Here is a 26,736-nt window from a genome sequence, read left to right as displayed (position 1 = left end):
AACATCCATTATCGGTCAAATAGGAACCCCTTTGGTTCTCATAGTAAAAATAACGCAATAATAATGCTGGCTATTATTTATTTAACACCATCTTGAGCCAGGCACTGTGTTGGTGTTTTGCTTTACAATTTTAATCTGATTTAATCCTTAATATTACCCTCATTTCATGGATGAGGAAACAGAAGACCAGACAGTAAAGTGGATTGCTCAAAGCTACTAATGGTGACAGGAATCAAAGCCAGGTAGGACCGATTCCAAAACCACTGGTTCTCAGTCACTGCCTTTCCACATATGTCAGATTGCAGATTTCTGTTGACTCTTCTCAGTCTCCCTTTAATGATTTATAATTGGTACACCCAACAAATAACACAATGAGAAGAATTTCTTTGTGTTTATAATACACAAGTCATGCAGGTTTTTGAATGGCAATTTGTCTTCTCCCTTCTCTTTCAAAGACAGTAACAAATATGGTTATTTATATCTCTATACTTCATAAAGATCTCCAAGCATTCTGTACACCAGCTCAAGACAACTTGCTTGAAATGGAAAAAGGCTGTTTCCAGCAGTAGTGAGCCCCTGTAACTGGCAGTGTGTAAGCAGAGGTACCATGACCATCTGAAGTAATTTTTTTTTTTGGAGATAAGGTCTTGGTCTGTTACCAAGTTTGGATAACAGAAATCTGATCAGAGTTGACAGCAATCCTGAACTCCTGGGTTCAAGTGATCCTCTCGTTTCAGCCTCCCAAGTCACTGGGACTACAGGAGCATGTCATCATGTTCAGCCAATTTTTAATTTTTTTTTTTGTAGAGACAGGGTTTCACTATGTTGCTCAGGCTGGTCTCAAACTTCCAGTCTCAGGTGATCCTCCTGCCTCAGCCTCCCAAGGCACAAGGATTATAGGAATAAGCCACCAGGCCCAGCCCCAAGCCTGAAGTAACTCTGTAGAGCAGTGAAGAAAAACTCTAAACAACACGTAGCATATAGCCCACTTTAGTTTGAGATTCAATTTTGGCATGATAAACTAAGAAACTGTATAAGTGATACTATTTTTCAAATTTATGTCAATAGTAACAATTTATGCCAAATAATGCTGACTTTCTATATGCATGATATGAGGACTAATTACAAAAACATGTTTTGCAAAACCAAAAAAAGCTGATATAAACTTTTTTTTGCAAACAATTAGCAAACATATAATATGTTCCTTTGAATTAGGATGAAAAAGGCAAAAAATAAGTGCCATTTTTTCCTTCAGGTTTATATCTAGACTAGAGAAACAGCACATATGAGGGGAATAAAGTTAATTTTTTTGCATGTTTGCTTGATTGATGAATAATACTTTCTGTCGATAATTATGATACAGAAGGATAAAGAGGTACCTTCATAAGAGTGCATTCAATTAGTTGTGTATTAAGAAGCAGTTGTGTGCTCAGCATGGCCTGGACTCTAAGAATGGTGCACAGGGCGCAAGCCATTGTCCCAGCCTTCTAGAGGCAGTACAATATATGTCACATATAGTATATTATATTACATACATACATATATAATACAATGAATATAAAATATATTTATATTTTAATAAACATTAATATCAATAAAAATAAATAATGCAATGTAATGAACTGCAAGCTATGAGTACAAGAGCAAAATGTTCAGAGAAATGTGGGATCCATGTGGGCCATACTATTTTTTTGAGGATACAGATTTTTTTGTTGATATATAACAGTTGTACATATTTTGGGGGACATATAATATTTTGATACCTGTGTACTATGTGTAATGATCAATTCAGGGTAACTGGGCTATCCATCAACTCAAACATTTAATTTTTCTTAGTGTTGGGAACATTACAATTTTTCTCTTTTAGCTGTTTTGAAATATACCATTCTAATTTTAATCTCCAATTCACAGAAAAGGAAAGTGAAGCTTGGAAAAGTGAAGCTACTGGCGGGAAGAGGTAGCATTGAACACAGGGCTCTTGCATTCAATAGCTCTTTTGGAAAGAGAAAAGGAAAAGTGCAGCTGACTGAACTGTGAAGCAAAGGAGCTAAGAAGCCTGGATGCCAACCCCAAGGGTCCTGAGGAGTCCCCTGAGAAGCTCCTTACAGCAGAAAGCCCATTTCTCAGAGGCACATACATGGTTCAGAGCCAAGAAGGTCCAGGAAGCAAGACTGCATCCTTCACCAAGGAAGGTGACTGTGATGTGGACACTTCAAGGGGGAACAAAAAGAAAATCTTCCTTTGAAAACCTAACGTTGGCTCTGCCAATCTAACTTCACCACAGTCCTTTGAGAACTGAGTTCAAAGGTTCCCTACAGCTTCCATTTACTTTGGCATAAGATTTAACAGAAAAAGAATTAAGGGAGAATTTATATAGGCCAGGCTGTTTTCCAAATCTCAAACTGCTAAAAGTTATTTAGAATTTGCTTTAACTCACAATCATATGTAAAGCGGTTCAGATGTAAATGCTTTCCGTGTGGCCTAAGGCAATCTAGGTTTCCTCAAATGCACATGTGCCCTTCGAATATTAAAGATTTTGATTGGAAATCTCAAAGTACACTGGGTTCCTCTTGATTAGAGGCTGCTGTTATTTTATGTGACGTTGGGTCAGAGGAGGAGAAATAAAACACACTGCCTTCATTTGGGCATTATATTCTCACAGTAGCTCTAAGATAAACAAACTTTGCAGGCTGAGGGAAGGGCATTTGCTCCTTTAAATTGAGTATGTAATATAAATAAATGTCTTCTAAGAAAGGATGCTTGAAACTTGATTCTGAGTCTGAATCTATACAAGGGCACTAATTTATTTTAATGAAGATCAGTGTGAGCATCTGAAGGAGTGCTTGCCTTCTTGAGACCAGAGCTGGTGTGACCAAAAAGGAACCTTCACTGACTCTCAAAAAAACGCCACTTGAAACTGATTAGTTCACTGGCCAGGAGCAAACTGATATATACATTTTTATATAGAACAAAATGGAAGGAATTACCAAATCTTTTATTGTGTAATCAATGGCTGCCTACAGCTATTTTCAATTCTCTCCAAGGCAATGATTTTGTGGACTACCCAGGGTAGGATTTAAAAATCTTAATCCCAAATTAGAAGCAAATGGAGAGAAACTTCAGCCTGGCTGGGGCCAGAGCAATTAAACGGTAATTGCCTTTTAGATATACTAATGTTGCTAATTATATTACTGTGCTAAGTGCTGGGAAATGTGGTTAAGAGCTCCAGGCCACTCTGATGGGAGAAGGGAGCTAAGATTTATTAAGCCTGGCACTGAGCGGGATCTTTCAAATAAGTTATCTCCTGAAATCCTCACAATAACTCAGCAAGGTATCATTAGGTTTACTAAGGCTGAGTCACTTGCTCAGTTAGTTCCAGCTGGTACATGACAGAGTCAGGAGCCCCACCAGGTTTGTGTGGCATGGGCTTGAGTAGAAATGGGGAGAAATGTGTGATTTCTGGATATATTAGGTTCAAACACTGGAAATCTAGTAGCAGAGAAGGATGACAGAATTTGAGAATGGGGCCATGATGAAAAGTTCTGCAAATATGAGGGTTCTGGAGGCACCTTTTCTTGGGTGTGGAAAGGAAGAGACCCAGATAGGAAAGTTTTGTGGGCAGAATATGGGAAGCCTTGTGCCAGAATATAGGAGGCTGGGATGGGAAGAGCTGCCATCATAGGAAAACTGACTCTGTGGTACTCAACAAAACCACTTACGACCTGGAACCCTAGGGGATCCAAGGGAGGGGCCCCCAAACTGTCTGAGGCTAAAAGGCCTAGGGAACCAGGAAGTAAAGTGAAGGGGACAGTGCCTATATACTTGCCATTCTCCAGGCCAATCTATCAGAATGACAAAATCTGTTAAAGATGGCCCTATGACTCCAGAGCCATGGATTAAATCATGCATGGGTTAAACCTGGGTTAAATCATGTATGAATTATGAAAGGTTTGGCAAGTCCTATTTGCTGTGTGTCTCAGGTTCCTAACAAGGAGTTTCTCAGAGACAATAAAATATATGTAGACCTATGTGTGCATGTATACAATTTTATTTATATGTGTGTGTGTTTGTGTATGTGTGCATATATATGTATATATATATATAGTTTATGTACACACAGCTATGAGACAATCATGGGATTCAAATGAAGCTCTGAGCCCAGTCTGAAGGAGGCAGAGTGCTATACAACTGCTAGTTTTTGCTACTGTTTATCTCCTAAAATCACACACATAGTAATAGAGGTGCTTTCTGCTTCAAACCAAAAAGTGCTACCTGGGTTCTTCGCCGAGTCTGGAATTCTAAATGCACTGTCTCTGCAGCATAAGTGCAGTTCCTTGGCAAACAGTTGTGGGAAACTCCCCCAAGTGTCTCCAGGCCTGACTCCAGCCTGAACCTCTTGGTCTCTACCTCTCCTCTATCCTCTAAAGACTAAACTCATCTCTGGTTTTTTGAACCTGGCCACATACATCCTCAAGTCTTACCAACCCTGCAAATGAAACCCATCCCAACTTTGGATTTCATTCCATCTTTTATCTCATCTTATCCAAACTCTCAAAAGACACATCTACATTTACCACTGCTACTTTCTTGTCTTCCTTTAACTTCCTAACCCAGCACAATTTAGTTTCTACTACTTCTTCCTCTGAAAATGATCTAGAACAAGATCATCTTCTACCACTAAATCCAGTCATAACTGGACCTGCCTGATATTCTCTTTTTCTTTTAAGGCTTTACATTTTTGTTGCTCCTTATGGTCAAGTCTTGGTCCCCTTCTCTTCTCATTCACCCACTAATACCTGTGTACAGATTCCATCCACCTCTGGATGACTCTGCTTGATGTCCCATAGGCTCTCAACTCAAACTTAACCTTACTTAGCAAAACCACCATCCTCAGTTGAGGTGAGAGACTTGGGTATCATCCCTAGATCCTCCCTCTCTCTCACCTGCACATCCAGTCATCCTGTCAATTACATTTTATGCTTTCCAACCTTCTTCATTTCTTACTGCTGCTTCTCATTGTTTCTTGCTTGAATGAATTTGAGAAGGACAAGGCAAAGGGAAATAAATTAGATTTTTTTTTTGCTTTTATTTTTAAAATCATTATTTTGTTTATTTTTATTGCATTTTAGGTTTTGGGGTACATGTGAAGAACATGCAAGATTGTTGCATAGGTACACACGTGGCAGTGTGATTTGCTGCCTTCCTCCCCTTCACCTATATCTGGCATTTCTCCCCATGCTATCTCTCCCCAACTCCCCACCCCTTGCTGTCCCTCCCCTTTTTCCCCCCAACAGACCCCAGTGTGTGGTGCTCCCCTCCTATAGATTTTTGCTTCTTCAAAATCATGCTGGGAGTCTACACAACTGTCAAAGTGACCTAAAATACAAATATGGGCTTGCGACTTCCCTGTTGAAAACCTTTCAGGATTTTCCCACTGCCTATAAGGAAAATGGTCAGCAACTCTGTTAAGTCACACGAAGCTTCTCATGTTGGGTGCCTGCCTACATTCAGCTCCTATCAATCTCTGACTCATACTGGAAACTTTGTGACACTGACTGAGATTCTGTGCATATCTCATGCTGTTTCTTGTCCTGGTGCTTTGGCTTATGCTGATACCTCTATATACATCCTCTTTCTCTCACAACCACACCAAGCCATCTTGACACCCTTTGGCTTTTTATTTGCCAATGAATGGTGTGAACATTTGCTTATTTACTCTCAGATATATTCTTCAGGAAATGATATTTCCTTGGCTCCTTTGCCAACTGACTGGCTTCCAGGTAAATCTGGCCAATGATAGACTCAATCAGAAGACTGGAGGTCTTGGAGAAGGGACTTAGTCTTTCTCTCTCTTTCTCACATACACATACATATTTGCTCTGCCACAGGCAATGTCTTCTATTTTATCAGTTCCTCTAACTGTTCAGGAGCTGAACATAATTCCAGCTTTGCTAGTGGCCCTAACTTGTGGGTGGTAATAGACTTTTCCCTTTGTCCTCTCAGCCCTAGGGGAGCTGGTGGCTTCCCTGCTTTTGCTAGTCTCAGGATTGACTTCTCTTGCTTGGTTTGGTGCCTCAGTTCTTTTAGCATTGGAGTAACTAATTCTCTATTTTAATTTTCCTCTGTGTAAAATATTTAAATTGTTTCTGTTTATGTTGACTTGACCCTGACTAATTCATTTGTTTGCCCTTTAAACTTATTTTTCAAAAACTCAGCTTAGAGGTTACTTAAGAAGTAACTAAGGAAGCTTTTAAGTTTATACCTGACTTCAAGTCTGGGTTATCTACCTGCCTCTTCCTCTGTGAAAAATTCCCCATCTAATGACACAAGATACACTTACCATGACTTCCCATTATTATCTGTCCATGCATCTGCATCCCTCCGATGAGATCCTCTAACTTGTTCACTACAACCCACAGTGCTCAGCACAGAGTTTGGCATAAAGAAGACACTCAAGAATGTTTTGAATGAATGGAAAAATATTAATGATTGAAACCATGAGACTACACAGGGATCTTTCTTTCTTTCTTTTTTTTTAATTTGAGACAGGGTCTCACTCTGTTGCCCAGACTGGAGTGCAGTGGCATGATCTTGGCTCACTGCAACCTCCATCTCCCAGGCTCAAGAGATTCTCCTGCCTCAGTCTCCCAAATAGCTGGGATTACAGACGTGCACAAGCACACCGAGCTAATTTTTATATTTTTAGTAGAGATAGAGCTTTACCATGTTGGCCAAGTTGGTCTTGGAACTCCTGACCTCAAATGATCCACCTGTCTTGGCCTCCCAAAGAACTGGGATTACAGGCATAAGCCACTGCCTCCAGGAACAGGAATCTTTCCATAAGACGCCAAATTTGGCATAGCCACAGAAGGTATCTGACATTTTTTGTACCAGTACTTTGGAAAAAGTCTTACCCCCAAATGAACCATGGCTTAATTATTTAAAAACAAATATAAGACATACTGAATTTGAGTGAAAGGCATGTGTCATAAAATCGGTCATAATTCTAAAAAAAATTAATAAGGTTTGATGGGGTGCGGTGGCTCAAGCCTGTAATCCCAGCACTTTGGGAGGCTGAGGTGGGCGGATAATGAGGTCAAGAGATGGAGACCATCCTGGCCAATGTGGTGAAACCCTGTCTCTACTAAAAATACAAAAATTAGCTGGGTGTGGTGGCGCACTGCTGTAGTCTCAGCTATTTGGGAGGTTGAGGCAGGAGAATCGCTTGAATCTGGGAGGCGGAGGTTGCAGTGAGCTGAGATTGAGCCACGGCACTCCAGCCTGGCAACAGAGCAAGACTCCACCTCAAGAAAAAAAAAAAATTAACAAGTTCATGGTTCCAAAGAGTCCAGACAGGGAACTAGGAAAATTAAAAAGAAGATGGACATTTCACAAGAGTAAATGAACCACATGAGATTAAACAGGAGTCAGGGGCAAGGGGGCAACAAAGTAGGCAGGAAGACAAGGGGAAGAGAGACCATCAATACAGATGGCAGATTCTTTTGAGATCCATTTTATGTTCAAACTCTATAGTCTTACGCAAATGTCTTATATGTATCTCTTTTTGCAATTATTCTTTTGTATGTTTCCTTTTACTGGAAAAAGGCACTGAATACTATATTAAAAAAAATAAGGATTATCTCTCACAATTATATCAATCTACAAATGAGGAGAAAAGAGATCTAGGTCCCAGTGACTTGCCTATGGTCACAAGCTTTCTAATGGCACTGGTGGGGAGAGAACAGGTCTCCTGAGTTGTTCTGTCCACTACACTTTAAAAATTTATTAAAATATAAATAAATAATAGTAATAAAGAAAATGAAATCAACAAAAATTTGTTTTAAATTAAAGCAACTTGGCCTCAAAGTGGCTATTGACTGAACCTTTGTATCAAAGCACTTAGTGCAAATGACTTCATTAGCACGACACTCATAAACACTGAGTGTTTCATTTTCATTATAAGCAGGTAAAGGATGTGGTAGTACAAATAACACATATGTCTTGAATATAGTTTTTGAATATCCAGCTAGAGTCCTCCATCTATGTCAAATATCTGAACAATGAAATGTTGAAAATTGGTTGGGTGCAGTGGCTCACACCTAAAATCCTATTAACAGGGAGAGGGTTCCTGGATCTTGTGAAAGAAAGAATTCAGGGCGAATCCATAAAGGGAAAGCAAGGAGGGGAGCATCACATACTATGGTCAGTTGTGGGGGACTAGGTGAGGGACAGCGGCGAGTACGGAGGGTGGGAGTGGTGGGGAGGGATAACGAGGGGAGAAATACCAGATATAGGTGATGAGGGGGATAAAGGCAGCAAACCACCTTGCCATGTATGTACCTATGCAACAATCCTGCATGAACTGCACATGTACCCCAGAACTTAAAGTACAATAAAAAAAAAAAAAAAGAAAGAAAGTAAAGGAATAAAGAATGGCTACTCCATAGACAGAGCAGCCCTGAGGGCTGCTGGTTGCCCATTTTTATGGTTATCTCCTGATGATATGCTAAATAAAGGGTGGATTATTCATGCCTCCCCTTTTTAGACCATATAGAGTAACTTCCTGATGTTGTCTTGGCATTTGCAAACTGTCAAGGCGCTGGTAGGAGTGTAGCAGTGAGGACGACAAGAGGTTACTCTCATCACCATCTTGGTTTTGGTGGTTCTTGGCTGGCTTCTTTAATGCAACCTGTTTTATTAGCAAGGACTTTATGATTTGTATCTTGTGCCGACCTCCTATCTCATCCTGTGACTAAGAATGCCTTAACCTCCAGGAAATGCAGCCCAGCAGGTCTCAGCCTCATTTTATTTAGCCCCTATTCAAGATGGAGTTGCTCTGGTTCAAATGCCCCTTGACAATCCCAGCACTTTGGGAAGCTGAGGCGAGGATCGCTTCAGGCCAAGAGTTCATGGCCAGTCTGGGAAACATAGGGAGACCCCATCTTCACAAACAATTATTATTTTTTTAATTAGCCAGGTGTGGTGGAGGGCACCTGTAGTCTCAGCTACTTAGGAGGCTGAGGCAGGAGGATTGCTTGAACCCAGGGGTTTGAGGCTGTAGTGACCTATGATTGCACAACCACACTCCAGCCTGGGTGACAGAGCAAGATCCTGTCTCTAAAAATAAATAAATAAATAATTAATTAAATCGTTGAAAATACATGCTTATTTTTTCAGATGCATTAAATGTAGTGTGTTACAAAATCAAACACCGCATGTTCTCACTCATAGGCAGGTGTTGAACAATGAGAACACATGGACACAGGGAGGGGAGCACTATACACTGGGGTCTGTTGGGGGGAAATAGGGGAGGGACAGCGGGGGGTGGGGAGTTGGGGAGAGATAGCATGGGGAGAAATGTCACATATAGGTAAAGGGGAGGAAGGCAGCAAATTACACTGCCACGTGTGCAACTATGCAACAATCTTGCATGTTCTTCACATGTACCCCAAAACCTAAAATGCAATAAAAAAAAAGAAAAAAAATGTAGTGTGTTAAAAAAAATTCCCATTTTCAAACTATTAAATCAACCAAGAGAGGTTTTTTAACTCCTGGCCAGTATCTAGCACTGTTCTAGGTGCTGTGGAAAATGGATATTTAGTTTTCTTACTTTATCCTCAATATGTAAATCATGTTGGATCCTCAAATTAAACATACTTGTGTTTACATCTATTCTGCATCCATTTTCCCTTCTCCTAGGCCTCACTTTCCCAGGTAAGGTATGGCAAGGTGAGCCAATATCAATCATCAGAGTCGTGGTCTATCCCAGAGACCTTACACAAGGCCTTAGGAGAACGAGTTCTTCTAGTCATAGACCAAATCCCACCCAGAGAGCAATGCTAACTGGTAGAACAGGCAAGAAGGACAACATGGATATGTGACCACTAAAATTACTGGCACTAAATGCAACAAAGTCAGTGAGAAAAATAGAAGCTATGAAATCTGGAAACTCAATCTAATGTTTTAAAAATAGATTATTTCCCTCTTGGCTATATATTTTGTCTGGGGCTTAAGCCTCTATGGAACTTTTCAAAGTCCATCCCCCAAGGAGAGGTTAGCTAGACCACATGTTGCTGCACTATTTAATTCATTTGCTTATATTTATTATCATTATGTATCACTGCCAAGGTCACTGAATGTAGTTCATGCTTAGTTCAGCCTCAGTTGTACCCTCTGCTTCATTCTGTCAAACTCCAACTGAGTTCTTGGCTCACTCCACTTTGATTATCTGGTGAAGTGTAGATATTCTCCAGCTCCCTCCTCCTCCAGCTAATCTGATTCTGCACTTGGTAACTAGCATTCCTATGAGTTATCTGACTTCAAACATTCCATTTCTACTGATAAGTCTTAAATTTTCCTTGTTCTTATCCACTACGATTCTCTTCAAGTCAATACCATAGAGTTCCTCTAGATAGCTCTGGTTTAACAGAGGAAAAAATGTGGTTCTCCACTGTTATTCTTTCAATTTGCTCCATTCCTGGGGTCAGAAAATACTCAGATTCTTCAGTCTCCAATGCTCCCTCTATGGTGAACCATACCAATAATCTTTTTCTTTGTATCTATCTCAATAGGCAACAATATCCATATTCGTCTCACAGTCTTATGAGATTTCTACTGCATCACCTATTGCTCATAGACATTTAAGAGATGGGGACTCTGGCCTTATCTATAAAATAGGCACATGTTAATTTGAGGGTACTCTGTGGTTAAATAATACATGCAAATCCTTAGAACACTGACTGGAACAAAGTAAGTGCTCAACAGAGGGTTAGTTGTTATTGCTTTTATTACTATTCTCATTACAGAAGGACTACATTATTTCAGTTAATTAGATAAGCAAAATTGCTTGATGCAGACAAGTCAGTGATTAGGAAATTAGGATTCTACAACTGGAATTTAAAACACTCACATGTAGGCTGGGTGCGGTGGCTCACGCCTGTAATCCTAGCACTTTGGGAGGCCAAGGCAGGTGGATCAAGAGCTCAGGAGTTCAAGACCAGCCTGACCAACATGGTAAAACCCTATCTCTACTAAAAATAAAAAAATTAGCCAGGCATGGTGGTGCGCGCCCATAATCCCAGCTACTCAGGAGGCTGAGGCAGGAGAATCGCTTGAACCCGGGAGACAGAGGTTGTAGTGAGCCAAGATCACGCCACTGTACTCCAGCCTGGGCCACAGAGCAAGACTCTGTCTCAAAGAAAACAAAACAGAAACAAAAACAAAAACAAAAAATACTTACATATACTTCTTTCTGTTTTCTTGTCCCCAACTGAATCTATCCCCTAGAAGTAGAAAATTGGTCATTCTTTCATAATCATTACTGGCCAATTTTATAGATAACTAAAAGTTAATTGTACTGATAAATAGTATGAAAGATTTTCCCTCCTTTTTCTATGTCTAGTTTGTCATTAGGAACTGATGATATGGAAGCAGAGGATCAAAAAATGTGGATGGAAAGGCTGTTCTGGAAAATCTGGGGGATGGCGTCAGCAAACATGCTACAAATGATCATGCTGGGACCTTTAAAGCATTGATGGAGCTCTTCATCAGAGGATGACCCTAATTCCATACAGCAAGGCCTGATTCTCCAGCCTCCCACAGGTTCAAGGTTGCATGGGGATATAAAAGTCATCATGACATAAAAATACTCATGAATTGGCTGTTTTTTAAAAAACAACTTCTTCAAACATCCCTGCTTACAAGTATCATCTCTTTGTATTCATTAAATCAACATGTTTGGAACCTTGCTGGTTGTGGGAGGTTTTAAACCATCCTTTGATGTAACACAAACACAATGCAAGTAGGTTGGAAGTGAAATTGCAAAGCTTGTGAGAGATGCAGGATTCACAAGGTCAGAGAAAGTGATGCTAAGTAAAACACATACCAGGCCACTAGAAAATTTGGAGCAGTAAATAACTTCAGAAAGATGTCAACAAAGATGGAGGTGTGACAGATACTTCATAAGAATATGATCTGATTATCAAACCATCAAGACAGGACTTTGGGTAAGCCGATAAAGACCAAAGACTTCTTTTTTTTTTTTTCAAAAATGACTATCTTTCATTATATACTGTAAAGTCAAACTTAACTATGTAATGTAATACGAATGTATAATTTTGTTGAAAGAATTGCCAATTCATTTTAAAAAACTAACAAGTTTTGTAGAATATAGGTATTAATAGGCTTATTTTCATAATTCATTTAGTTTTTCCAGACAAATTTCAATTAGGTGATTGGTTTTCACTATTTACCAGGAAACATGGTTCCAGTTTTTTGTGGCTTCACTTTCTAAGTGTTTTCTTCCCCCTATCTCCTGATTATTCAGCTAATGAGGACTTCTGTTATAAAACGATATTTTTTCTTATGTAGTATGCTAGAGACATTTCATGGAGAAATTACAAAATAAAATTTAGGTGCTAAGTGAATGTAATCCAAAAAACTCAGAGTTCTCCTCTTCTACAAGTAGAGTTCCAGCTAATGAATTTCATGATGCTAAAGAGACAGTACTACTTTCTTCAGCAACTACCCTGTGCCAGGTGGTTTTTACATGCCTAACGCTTAAAACTTAACAATTCTGCAAAGCAGGTATAATTGCACCCATTTCAGAGAGAAAAAAATAGAGACAGGTTAAGTAACATTAATTAATTAACAGAGGAAGAACTGGTGAAGAAAAGATTATGATTCACATTGAACCCTAAGCCTAAAATCATTCCACCTTAAGCTGATGAGGCTATGTGGGGCTGGATGTTAGAGTAGGTCAGAATCAGCGGCTTTCAGTTCAGCTGCTAATACAACCCTATTCATCACCAGCATTCACAAGAAAGAAACTGAAATGTAGTTTCTGGGGCAGGCTGAGTAGTCAGTCAGGAAGGCAGAAGATCCCCAGCTCCAATATGCCCATCAGGCATTCTACTCCATTGGTACCGCTACAGACAACCAAAGCACTTGCAAACATTCTTACGTATTTGCTTGTTGTGGGATAATCTTTAGAGCAGAAAGGCTGGCCATGTTCCTAAACATTTAAGAACACTTAGAGACAATGAGCCAAAAGCAATTCTGACATCAAAATGCTAACAAAATCCAAAAAAGAATGCTGGAAAAGTGGTTTCAGGTGCTCCCTGGAACAAGTTTTTTCTGCATGAAAGAGCCCTACCACAAATGCAGATAATCAACTCTGATTGCATAAAGAGGTTCTTAAACAGGTTCTCTGGTATTGCATGTTTCATGTACAGGAATCCTTGCAGCATGAGATTCTCTCTGGAGAGGCTGAAGGCATTATTATTTGTGGCTAGCAATACATGTTAGAGAAGAAGATCTTTATCTTTAAGCCTAGAATCATGGGCTGCCTATCATTCAGCTTCTGAAGACATATTATGCTTTACCTTTTCCAATAAAAATAAAATTAATACAACTTTCCACTAATAGCTATTATATTTTTTCTCACAATGTCTTATTAAATAAAACTGTTCACTAATTCATAAGCTTTCTGGAGTGAGACACTGGATCTGAAAATTATATTCGCTTTATTCAAGGTTTAAAAATCTTATGTTGTAGCCAGGTGCAGTGGCTCATGCCTGTAATCCTAGCACTTTAGGTGGCCAAGGTGGGCAGATTGCTTGAGCTCAGGAGTTTGGGACCAGCCTGGGTGACACGGTGAAATGCTATCTCTACTAAAAATACAAAAAATTTGTCTGGCTTGGTGGCGTGTGCCTGTAGTCCCAGCTACTCAGGAGGCTGAGGCACAAGAATCCTTTGAACCCAGGAGGCAGAGATTACAGTGAGCTGATATCATGCCACTGAACTCCAGCCTGGGCAACAGAGCAAGACTCTGTCTCTAAATAAATAAATAACTCATGTTTTTACTCAGGACAATAAAACATTAGATATAAAACTTACTTAAAAATGTAAATGCTTTGACATTATTTTCATTGTTTGAATCTAATACATTTCTAGAATCTAGACTTCAGAACATGATTTAGTATATTATTTTGGACTTAAGTGATTTATCTGTCTTAAAATAAAAATGACAAATTACTTTTGACAGCATTCTTATTTAAAGGTGGTTTTCAAATCTGCTTTATGAAATTTCTTATCTAGACGATTGTATATGAAGAATTGTTCTTTGAAAACTTTATGTAAAGTATATTTAAAGGCTCCAAATTTTAATTTAAAACATTAGATTTAAAAAACCTTAAAAAAGCTAAGAATCAAACTTATTTTTTAATCTATGTGATTTGTTTCAGGGAAGACACAAATTCTCAGCCCTGGATTACCTTACTTCTTATTACATGTATTCAGAAGTTTCTCTGAGTTCAAAAGTTCATAGCAACAATTTATAAGGGTATTAGCTCTGAAGCAAGCTGGAGGGAAAGTGCTGCTTTTAATCAACACTCAGCTACAATCCTTACACAGCAGCAGACCTTGCCAATCCAGTATGATATAGGGTGCTACAAGTTCAGACACTGTCAAGACACTTTCAAAAACTATGGTTTTTCACAAGGAAAATTCATGAAAATAGCAAAAATAACAACACAGCCACAGGCATAACATATTTCGAACTTTTGGTAACTGTAAGCTTTGGTGAGTGTTAGCAAAAATCTTGTGCATACACAGTGGAGATAGAGGGAGGAAAAGGGCTTATCATGGTAAAAATAGACCAGGAAAAATGTGCCTTTCTCCTGGAAGTCAGATAAGAATTTTATTTGAAGGATGGAGTCTCCAGAGTGAGGCTGTAAGGACACAAGGTGAACAATGGCAAATTCAAGGGCATTAGAAGGCAACCCATTACAATGATTAAATATTCCAAGTCTCCTCTTACATAATTAAGAAACAAAGTTTTATTTGTTTGATCCTGAAAATTAAGTCTATTTAGGGGTATGGAAGGTTTAAAGATGAATATTAAAGCGATGAGGGCAACTCTTCCTGAAAAATATAAGACTCTTGTTCATTCATTCATTCATTCATATTCTTATTTATTGAACACCATAGATCAGGCATGGCCTCTGGACATTCAGCAGTGAATGAGCCAAACAGGCTGTCTGCCCTCAGGGAACTCATATTTTAATACAGTATTGTCCAGCAGAACTTTCTAGCTTATGGAAATGTTTTGTGTCTGTGCTGTCCAATATAGTAGCAAGTAGCCACATGTAGCTATTGAGCACTTGAAATGTGGCTAGTACAATCGAAGAACTGAATTTTAGACCTTATTTCATCATTTAAATTTAAATTTCAATAGCCACATGTGGCTGTGGCTATCCTACTGAACAGCACAGTTCTAATGGATTAATCAGACCATAAACATGTAAATAAGTACAAAAAATCCTTTTAGGCAGAGATAGGTACAACAAAGGAAAAAAAAAAGAAGGCTTGTCAGAAGGAATGGGAGATGGTAGATCAGGAAAGACCTTCAAGAGGTGATATTAGGGCAGACATGCAATTGACAAAATAAATCAAGTCATGCAAAAATGTAGAGGAAGAAGATGACAGGTAGCGGCCACTGCAAAGGCAAAAGCCTTAAGGTGGGAGTGAGCTTATCAGAGAAATGGCAGGATGGCCAGCAGGCAGGAGACTGCAAAAGTATCAGGAGGCAGGCAGAGAGGCAGGCAGAGATACAAATATCCAGGGCTTTATGGCCCATGGAAGAGTTTGGAATTTACTCTCATGCACAGTGAAGCCCTGGTTTCAAGTAGAAGCGTATGGAGCTACCTTACATTTAATAAGATCAGACAGGAGCTAGGTAGAGACCAAACTGGGAGAGGAAAACAGCAGCCAGTTAGGAGGGTGCTGCATTGGTCCAGGCCTGGTGCTTCAGTGGCTTGTTTAGAGCAAGACCAGCAGGCAGACTCAGGATGTATTATGAGGGTAGAGCCAACAGGCTTTGGTGACAGAGGACATGTGGTAAGTACATATGTGTATGTGAGGAAGGAAAAGGAGGTATTGAGGAAGAGCCCAAGGTTAGTTGTAGAGCTTATTACAACAACAATGCCAGCAGGCACTGGGAAGGGACTGACCCTGAAACCAAGAGAAAGAAGTAACTCAAATTCCCAGAGGCAGTCAAACCAGGAAAGCTCTTATGTTAGGAAGCATGGAGGTACATGTGTGTACATGTGTGAATGTATATAAATAAAATTTTAAGTAAAATGCAACCAATTAGTTCAGTCTCATCAAAAATAATTTAACTTTATATAAACTGAGTAACGATCCTTTAAAAAGGAGGCTAACGGCCAGGTGTCATGGTTCATGCCTATAATCCCAACACTTTGGGAGGCCAGGGCAGAAGGACTGCTTAAGCCTGGGAATTCAAGACCAGCCTGAGCAATATAGGGAGATCCTGTCTCTACAAGAAATATAAAAATCCAGGTGTGGTGGCAGGCACCTGTGGTCCCAGCTGCTTGGGAGGCAGGAGGTGGAGACTGCAGTGAGCTATGATCATGCATGCCACTGTACTCTAGCCTGGGTGATAAGAGTGAGACCCCATCTCCAAAAAGAAGGAGGCTAACTCTTGCAACATCATATTATTGTCAAACTACACTTCAGTCAGTTATTAAACACAGTCTACATCTATTTAAACATGTCTAAGTGGTACCTTCCGAAAAAGTTATTTGGAGCCATAATAAAATGGTATCTAAAGCTGGGGTACAGACCACCTAATTCCCTCACTATAATGTTGTTTTCAAGTGTTTAACCTCAGAGTTGACAACGTATTTCTTGACATGTCTGTTGGTGTGGTATGTGCAGAAAAGCCCAATAGGGGCTTCACAGATACAGTGTTGTCACTGCATGTATGCATTTAACCTAAATTCAACTATAACGAGACAGGAAGGAAAAAAGGAAAACAACTGGCATAGTGTAGGAAATTCTACTCCATTCCCCTCTGTGAGCTGAGGCCTGACAATGACCATGGGAGGAGAGATTCCATGGTATGAGGATTTTACCATGGCAGGCACTTTTCTGGTGTTAAAGAAACATACTTTTTCCTACGATATAGCCCTACCTCATCTGATGTTCAAAGACAATGCGAGGAAACACTGGCAGTGTTGAGTTTATGGGGAGGTGGATTTTATGGGCAATTTTATAGGTTTTTAAGGTCCTTCTGACTAGACACAATTTTTGCCTCATATCCTGAGTTTATAACCTAATTGCCTTATCAGGTGGGGGTTCACAGTGTATCATTATTGGCATAGGGTTGCTTCAACTTTACTGAAAAGGAAAATGATGATCTTAGATTACTATATTTTAGTTTGAAAGAACTTGAAAATCAAACTCTCTCATTAGATATTTTGGGGAAGTCATATTATATATGAAGGATATTAAGACAAAAGAGAATATGCAAATTTCAAGGGATCTTAACTATTAAATTTATGCCCTCTGAAACACTGTTTTACACGTAGTTGAATTTGTTACATATTTGTTTATATGACCTGTGGACATGCAATAGGAAAGTCTTTGCATGACATTTGCTTACCTGTCTAGAAATGTTTATGGTATGAGGCTAAACTTTGAACAAAGAACACATGCACCCTCTCATACACAAACTTCTCTCTACTAAAGATTATATGATCTCAAAACCTAAACATTCTTTTGGAACATAAAACCAGACTTTATGTCCTGGCACTTGCAGATTTGGGAGCAATGCCTAGAAAAACAAACATATTTTCTTTAATTAGTCCTAAAGGAAAAGAAATACAACTGGAAATTAATATTGTTGGTTTAAAAATATAATACAAAATATGGTTCGTATACTCTGAAGGAAATCTGAATTTGTGCTATGCTTTAAACTGAATAAAAAGTATAAAAATGAATAAAAGTCCAGTTGATCGTCTTTAAAAGGGATGTTGGATTTACTGTTTTTGATTAGTTTGTGTTTTTGCTCATGTTTAAACTCCTACTAGGCTGATCATTGAAAATATCATATAACCCAAGTCACATAATATTAACATGATTACTTCACTATATATCTGCTCCAAGACAATCATTTCAGTCAGGGCAACTTTCCTTTCAATTGACTTTGCTGAAAAGATGCATAAACATCCCAGGCCAGTTAATTCTTTCCAAGGGCTCTAAGCCTCATTGACATGCAGATGAGAGCCTGATCAAATGACAAGCCTGGGAGCCTAGTGATGTGAATGAGTCTACCCGCACAGAACTGATGGGCACTCTAGCCTGCAAGCCTAGAGGAGCACTTGCAAGAAATCTCTCTGCTCTCATCACAGCCTCTCTGGAAGACGAGCTTACACTCAATTCTCAAAACATTTTTCCTTGAATACAATGAAACATGCAACAAGTAAAAGTAGGAAGGCAAGTACAGTCTGTGCCTTAACAAAATGAAGTATCCGGTATTCTGAAATAGGAAGATTAATGTGAATCAAGGAAGTGTTAACTCAAATGTCTACTGAGTCCAGACAGGTCACGTAAATGTGTCAGCTGGAAGACTTGAATTCTAAACTCTGTGAGGTGAGAGTCCGACTGGGTTGGTCTGGTTTCTAACTATATTCTGACATCTGCTCCATGTCTGAGACATGGCACACGTTCAATATATACGTATAAAATAAGTTAATAAATGTTATCAACAAGTAGCTGTATAATTTGGGGCAATTCACAGTCTCTGAAGGAGCTCTCCTTTCTTCAGCTCTAACATGTGGTGGTTTGGTTAAACCTGTGGTTTTCATACTGGCTCACCCCCACCTCATCCTCATCTTGGGCCCTTTCTACAATCCCTACTGTATTAGTTTATTTCATGCTGCTGATGATAAAGGCATACCCGAGACTGGGAAGAAAAATAGGTTTAATGGACTTACAGTTCCACATAGCTAGGGAGACCTCACGATCACGGCGGAAGGCAGGAGGAGAAAGTCATGTCTTACATGGACAGCAGCAAGCAAAGAGAGAGAGCTTGTACAGGGGAACTCCTCTTTTTAATACCATCAGATCTTGTGAGACTTATTCACTATCATAGGAATAGCACAAGAAAGACCCACCCCTATGATTCAATTGCCTCCCACTGGATCCCTCCCATCACATGTGGAAATTGTGGGAGTTACAATTCAAAATGAGATTTGGGTGGGGACACAGCCAAACACTGTATCACCTGCTTTAACTACAGCAGCTGTCTTTTTTGCCTAATTATGCCATAACTCTTATTATGAAGCTTTTTATGAAAATATATGAATCATAATCATATAACTTAATGAACTTTTCACAGATAAAAGCCATTTTCCTTCTGCCCATGTCAGTCACTGTCATCCTACCCAACATAGGTAACCACTATGCTGAATCCCAACACAATAGATTGACTTGCCTTGTGGATTTTATAGAAATGGAATCACATGGTATATACACTTCTGTTGCCCACCCCCTTTTTTGCTTAACATAAAATTTGGAAGACTCATCCACACTGTTGTAATTGTTAATTCCTTCCAGCTCTAAAATTCTGCTGATGCCAAGTACTAACTCAACCAATAAGAAAAAGTACTTTTGAAAGTACCCAAGGCAACGTAGTTAATCAAGTACTAGACAGAACCATAAGCAAGCAGAGCCTAGGCAATGTCATCTTTGTATATATGTGTATCGGAGGATTTCTCAGCTAGATGGGTTTTGTATTCACTGGTAATGAATAACTGAAAGCTGGTGGTGATTCCAGAACTGTTCTAGATAAAGTTCACAAGAGTTCATGCTGCTTCTCTTTATTACGCAAGATTTTCTGTAGCGTTGAGGGTCTTACTGTGCTGCCTAGGTTGGTCTTGAATTCCTGCCCTCAAGCAATCCTCCTGCCTCAGTTTTCCAAATTACTGGGATCACAGGTGTGAGCCACCCCACCTGGCCATCCACAGTTTTAATGAATTGTTTGGTTTAGAGCCATGGTATATTGACTATGGACAATTAAAAATTTACCTGTAAAACAAGATGATTTCAATTGCCTGTAACTCATTTGCATGGAGATAACAAAAATACATATTTGTTGAATGAATGGGCTAATCCAAGTAACCCAAAATTGTCTTCTGATATTGTATCATTTGTCCATAATTGATGAGTCTTTTTCTTGGCTTGTAATAGAGGATTAAGAAGGCTGATTATTTTCAAAAGGTTCATACTAAGCAAGATAAATCTAAAATTTTAAAGAGTTTCAAAAAAACCAACCAAACAAAAATCTTCCAAGAACTCTTCTCGTAGTGGGGAACTATTTTCCCATCTCTATATAAAACCATAAAAAAAGATTTCTAATAAAGATTTATGATACAACAGAACCATGCAAATTAGAAAACATTACTGGAATCCCATATTTGCAATATATCCTTCAGTAAAAGAAGTAAAAAACTCAGTAAATCAGAGAAGATAACTTAGCTAAAGGAATGAATTTTAACCCTATTAATTAGAGCCCAATAGAAACTCCAATAATATAAAAGAAGATGTTAAACCTCTAGACATTTCTTAAAACAAGGCTTAATGAAAACATATTGTTTTAATAATCACTGGAAACTTTGTAACAAATGACCTTTGAGACTTTTACACAAGCAGCGGTGTCATCTTTTTTGATGACAATGTAGAACTGATAACACAGAACTCATGTTTCTGGGAGAGTCTGGGTGAAAGATAAGAGAAGCAGAAACAAAAAGATAAGTAACTTTCACCAAAAATACCTGATTTACCAATTTAATACATTTGTGATAACACAATTAACAAACAGTGAACATTCAAGATTTTGAAAATTGCTCTTTGCTGATCATTCATAAGCCTTGTTGCTTTAAACAGCATACTTAGATGAACCAGATGTGGCCTGCCTCCTAGAGGATATCAGTGGGTGAGATCAGAGCATCCTGCTTTTTTGGAAGACAAGAGGTCATCATTGCTAACAAACCCCTCCTTCTGAGCAAGGTCATCATCTGGTCTTCTGACATAAAGCTGAAATACTGTATATAAACTCATTTGGTTTGGGTTAGAGTTGGCCAAACTTGCTAAGCAGCCAGCCTTCCCTGATGAGGTCAGCACAAACATCTAAGTTACAGCTGGTCCAAATACAGACAGAAGATGCTGCACGCTGCTAACCAGGGTTCTTTGTTCAGGCTTGTCTGGGTCCTAATGACATTAAATGCAAAATAAAAAAAGCTGCTCATTGACTATGCTATGTATACAACCACTACAGAAAGAATAACATGTCCTTTAATTTTTTTTTTTGAGACAGAGTCTCACTCTGTTGCCCAGGCTGGAGTGCAGTGGTATGATGTCGGTGGACTGCAACCTCTGCCTCCTGAGTTCAAATAATTCTTTTGCCTCAGCCTCCCAAGTAGCTTGGATTACAGGCACACGCACCATGCCTGGCTAATTTTTGTATTTTCAGTAGAGATCAGTTTTCGCCATATTGGCCAGGCTGGTCTCAAACCCCTGACCACGCCACCATGCCTGGCTAATTTTTGTATTTTAGTAGATATGGGGTTTTGTCATGCTGGCCAGCCTGGTCTCAAACACCAGACTTCAAGTGATCCATCTGCCTCAGCCTCCCAAAGTGCTAGGTAGGATTACAGGCATATGCCACTGTGCCTGACCAGTTCACATTTTAAATTTTCCTCTGCAGTCAAATAAGCACATCTATTAATGAGGGAAAGGAGATGTAAAATAAAAAGAGAAGATATCACAAAGCAGAATTTAGACAAGGTAGAAAAAGTATGAAAAAAGGGTAACACTTTTATATTCAAGAGAACATAAACTAAATATGCTGAATCAATAGAAAACGTTGGAGGCATAGTAGAATAACATGAGATATGGGTTACAGTAATTGATGTGCTAGACACATATTTAATGTTTCTAACAATGATCTTTAGGATTAAAGAAAGTCAAGAGCACTCAACAATATCAGCAAGAATGCACTGAATGTCTTAGCTTTTACATGGTCTTTGGTGTTTCAGCTTCTGCTAAGCCTCCTTCTAAAGAAATCCTATATTATCACTCCTGTCTATTCTCATTTCTTCATGAACACTCGGATCCCTCCGTACCTTTCTTTCATTCCATCTTCCCACTTGAGACCCAACTTTGGTCAGGCTTTGCTGCAAAGCAGCCTGCAGGCAGTTTCAAGATCTGTCTCATGATCCTACTACACACGTTCTGTGACCTCCAGGCTTTGTTACCATATACGCACAACAAAGAAAAATAAGATGATTGTTGCACCAAAACACTTGCAAGTAAGGTTGGTCAGTAATGAGTTATGAGTCAGAGTCTGAGCTAAAAAACAGGAAAGCAATTTATAAGACCTTCCTAGTAATCAACATTGATTTAAAAACAAAACAAAACCCTTACTCCTTATAAATCCGTTGTAAGGGTTTGTGTACAAAAAGAATGCACAAATCAGAACTATACTATTTATTTAGTATAGACTAAAATATACTATTTTTTACTGAAATAAAATAAAGATAATACTAAAAAATTATGTTGTCTTAATATTAAAATAGTCCATTACTGGAATCTAATTCTGGAAAACTGAATTAAGAAAGAATAAATTATCTTCTTATATTTGGATGGTACTTAATCACCTCTAATGTTTCTTTCCTCTGAACATAAAGATCAGCAAACTTATTCATGTATTTACAAATCTTTTCAGCTGGGATGGACCCTTGAATTCAGCGATTACCATGCTTAATATTTTCCAAATGTAGAAATGGGAGAAGACTAAGAAAATGCAATTCTTGAAATAATTCTGCATAAACTTTTATTACAGTTAAATGAAACTCTGAGATTCTTCCCAGCATTATGTCCCTTTCCATCATTCTCTAACTTATTAAGAACTTGCTGAGTGTCTACCCAATATGAGCAAATCATGATAGGGAAGAATACAACACAGCTGCTTATTACAAACGACATTCAGCTGACGGGGGAGCAAAGGGCTGTGGAAGTCCAGAGGTGGTCTTCAGACTTGCCAGGAGAGACTGTGATAGAGATGAGCAGGGCAGCCATGGGCAGAGAAGAGCCCCATCAAAAGCATCATGGCCCGATGAAGCACCACAGGATAGGAAATAAAGACTCTATTTTTGTGTCTAGAGTAGGATGCACAATGGGATGGGACAGCAGAGGAATCAGAAAGCATGAGGTGTCATGACTTTGCTGAGATTCTGCCTCAACCTCTCAGAAACACAAACACTCTGATGATTACTCCAAAGACAGGAAATAGAAGAAAAAACAAATTGAAGAAGTACCCAGTGTGGAGTATAGAAATTAGTTATCTCAAGAATTTCCTCTTTCTTGTCAATAAAGATCTAATTTTCTGTCATTTTTAAATTGATTTATACAAGGAAAATCCTTGAAAGTTTCTATGTATTAAAACAGTGTGGGCAGGAAGCAAATCATATCTATATTCATTTCTTTAGTTGCAAAGCTTGCTGGAAGTTTTAATATCCTTTAGAGGTATTATCAGTGGTAGTCATTAGAGTCTTGTGGGAAGCTTTAAACAATAGCATTTCAAGCTCTACCTCCCACCTCTCTGCAGCCCTGGGGTTTTGATTTAATTGTTAAGGGGTGGGACCTGGGCATCAGTATTTTAAAACACTCCTCAGGTAATTTTAATGTGTAATCAGAGTTGAGTATCACCGTGCTTAAAAAATATTCTGAAAAAAGGTAAATAAATAATTTGGGGTTTAAACAAAGGAATCAACTGAGGCCTATCCTATTCACAATTAATTGTGATAGAAAATTCAGAGTGGTGTCTTTATTCCAGAGGCTTTCATTATCAGAGAATAATTGGTAACAGAAAAGGGTCAATCCACTTTTTCATAGAAATAGTGACAAAGATCACACTAGAATATTACCTTAAATGACTTTCATTAAAAATTGTATCACAAAGAACAAAGTTTAAACTATAATTTAAGCTATTAACTGGAATAAAGACCAAATCAAGTGTTGATTTTCCAGGACTTTTTTTTTGTACAACACTATACAACAGTGCAGCTTAAACTAGACCTATTATTGCAGAAATACTAAAAAATGTCATCAATTTTCCCAATATTTCTTCATTTTATGATTCTGAAATAGTTCTCGCATGAAACATCTTATATCTTCATCCATTTTGTTCTCTAATTTTCAATGTTCATTGGTCTGACTCTGCTGGTTCCTCATTTGTCAATGGGTTTATATGTAATTCAGGCAATATTTCAACATCAATTTCTTTGCATGAAGAATTCTTACAATCAATTTGCTTTGTTATATAGGCTGTATGTACACTATATTTTTAGCATAGTATTTTTGTTGCATTAAATTGTTATAAGCATCTTATAGTCAGCCCCAAACTGATGAGTAGAAACATTAATTTGATAGGGTTTTAGAAGACTACTTTTATAACCAGTCATTTCATTAGTGAATATATTCCTCTTCTGACAACTCACATTGGAACTGATCTGTGGGTACTCAGACGATGAGGGCAGGGACATGTTACCACCCCACTATTCAAAAACACGAAGGTAATAAGCATTATTGATTATACCATAATATTCCAGATAGTGAAATCTATTTTATATGTCTTTTTTTCCTTTAATAAGTAAAGATACCTTAATAAATAAGAAAGTATAAACTTTATTTTTAGGTTTCCCATTCCTTTAACTAATTATAAAAAATACTTAGGAATTGAACATTTTCAAGTTGCATCCCAATTGTTATGAAAATTTGAATGAAGGGCATATGTCCTTTGAAATCTGAAATAATGGATGGGAGAATCCCAATAATTTGAGGAAAACTGAAATATATTCAGTATTATCAATATTTATATCATTTTTAAAAAAACCCTTACTGACTTAAGAGGTACAACAAATTATCTATACCTTGGCTTGCTCATAACATGCTTGGTAATGTTGGATATTCAAAGGCCAAGAAAAAATGGGAAATAAAAAGGGAAACACTTTAAACTTTTTTTTTAAATCAAAATTGTTATCAGAGGAAAAATCAGAATGAATGTTTCCCATATTCAACTTCGCCTTCCTTTGAAGAACTTCACAGTCCTATGTTAGGTGAGAAAAGACACTTCTTTTTATAATTTCTATAAATAAGATACAAACAGAGCTGTTTGAATAAAGTGTCCATTATACCAAGGTGTCATGTCACATGCATCATTTTAGTTAAAAATGTAAAGATTTTCTAGAAACTGAAAACTTAATTTGAAGGGAGACAAAGGAAGATCAATATATATAAATATATCTTGAAATGAGGGTATCTACTCACAGGTGGAAGTGCCAATGCCTTTCAAATCATCTGAAGAAAGAGAACCACTGTTGCAAGGCTATGCTTATGATTTTAGCATGCTGTACACATGTGCCCACATGAATACACACACACAAACACTCATGCACCATTGTTATCTTTGCAGTCTGGCTTCAAGCACAGAAGCCTGTCAAGAGAAGGAAAAAAAAAAAAGAGAAATCACTCCCTAAAGCACTCCTACAACCAGTCAAAAAAAGCAGAGCTGGTAAACAGATGTTCTTTGTGGTAAAGATGTTATGACTGTCACTTTATCCTAGCAAGCTTTAAAAAGTGTTTCTCACATAGACCTTCCCAAAAGCTGTAATACATTATAGATGATAAAGAATTCATAGTCTACCCTTTCAAATAATTTGTGAGTAAAATAAAATCAGGCAAATAACACTGGATTCTTGAAGGTTCTACTGAATCACATGTTTTTTGTTCCTGTTGTATTAAAACATTGAGTTATCTTTAATACAATGATAAAAATTAGCTCACTCACATCTGGGAATCACTCTTAGAAAGCTTGCTTCAAACTCTGTTTTAATTATTTGTTAATATAATTAACGTGATTGGAAAAATTCCTAAACAATCTATTGACAACTGCTTTTATTATATCTATAATTGCATCCATATCATTAGTCTCTCTTAGAACCTCACAGTTCAAATATCTCAGTAGTCAAAATTATTACTTTTATGTGGCTATAAAAAGGTTTAAAAATAGACTTTTTGGCCGGGCGCGGTGGTTCAAGCCTGTAATCCCAGCACTTTGGGAGGCCGAGGCGGGTGGATCACGAGGTCAATAGATCGAGACCATCCTGGTCAACATGGTGAAACCCCGTCTCTACTAATACAAAAAATTAGCTGGGCATGGTGGCGCGTGCCTGTAATCCCAGCTACTCAGGAGGCTGAGGTAGGAGAATTGCCTGAACCCAGGAGGCGGAGGTTGCGGTGAGCCGAGATCGCGCCATTGCACTCCAGCCTGGGTAACAAGAGCGAAACGCCATCTCAAAAAAAAAAAAAAAAAAAAATAGACTTTTTGGCTTAATACTACTATGACCTGGAAATGTCAAAAGACTTGCAAATAGATCATTTCAACCCTACTTTCATTTACCCAAATTCCAATAAATCATTAGAAATGAATTGAAGAGTCCTATTATTCAATGAATAGAAGGAAGATATATACTGTGTCTACTGATTCAACTGTCTAGCTTATCCCTAATTTTACCAGAGTTTTATACTAATAAACCAGAGTCTATACTAATAAAACTCTGTTAGTCTACAAATCTATTCTTTGCAATAGACAGGATCTAACTGGATTTATTGGTAAAACTGTCTTCTACTTGAATAAAGAGAAAAGAGGAAGTTTTATTTCAACTTTGCAAAAAGCATCAGCTATTTGAGACAAGCTCTACTCCCTCACTGCTAACATTGGAATCCTACTTTTAACTTCATTTAGTGATGTTAATGTACTTAGAAAATATAGAGCCACATAGAGCAAATCACAGGATAAAGGAAATACATTTT

The 26,736-nt window shown here is 38.2% G+C and overlaps 1 protein-coding gene across 4 annotated transcripts in view; it reads right to left on the bottom strand.

Annotated features, from left to right (window-relative positions):
* The window catches only part of SNCAIP (synuclein alpha interacting protein), a 148,966-nt gene that overhangs the window by 87,361 nt on the left and 34,869 nt on the right, over positions 1 to 26,736 (bottom strand). The window lies entirely within an intron of this gene.

This window comes from Aotus nancymaae, unplaced genomic scaffold, assembly GCF_030222135.1.
Source record: "Aotus nancymaae isolate 86718 unplaced genomic scaffold, 86718_ANA_hifiasm-v0.15.2.pri h1tg000064l_0, whole genome shotgun sequence".
Classification (NCBI taxonomy): domain Eukaryota; kingdom Metazoa; phylum Chordata; class Mammalia; order Primates; family Aotidae; genus Aotus; species Aotus nancymaae.
This window is presented reverse-complemented; position numbering and strand designations above follow the sequence as displayed.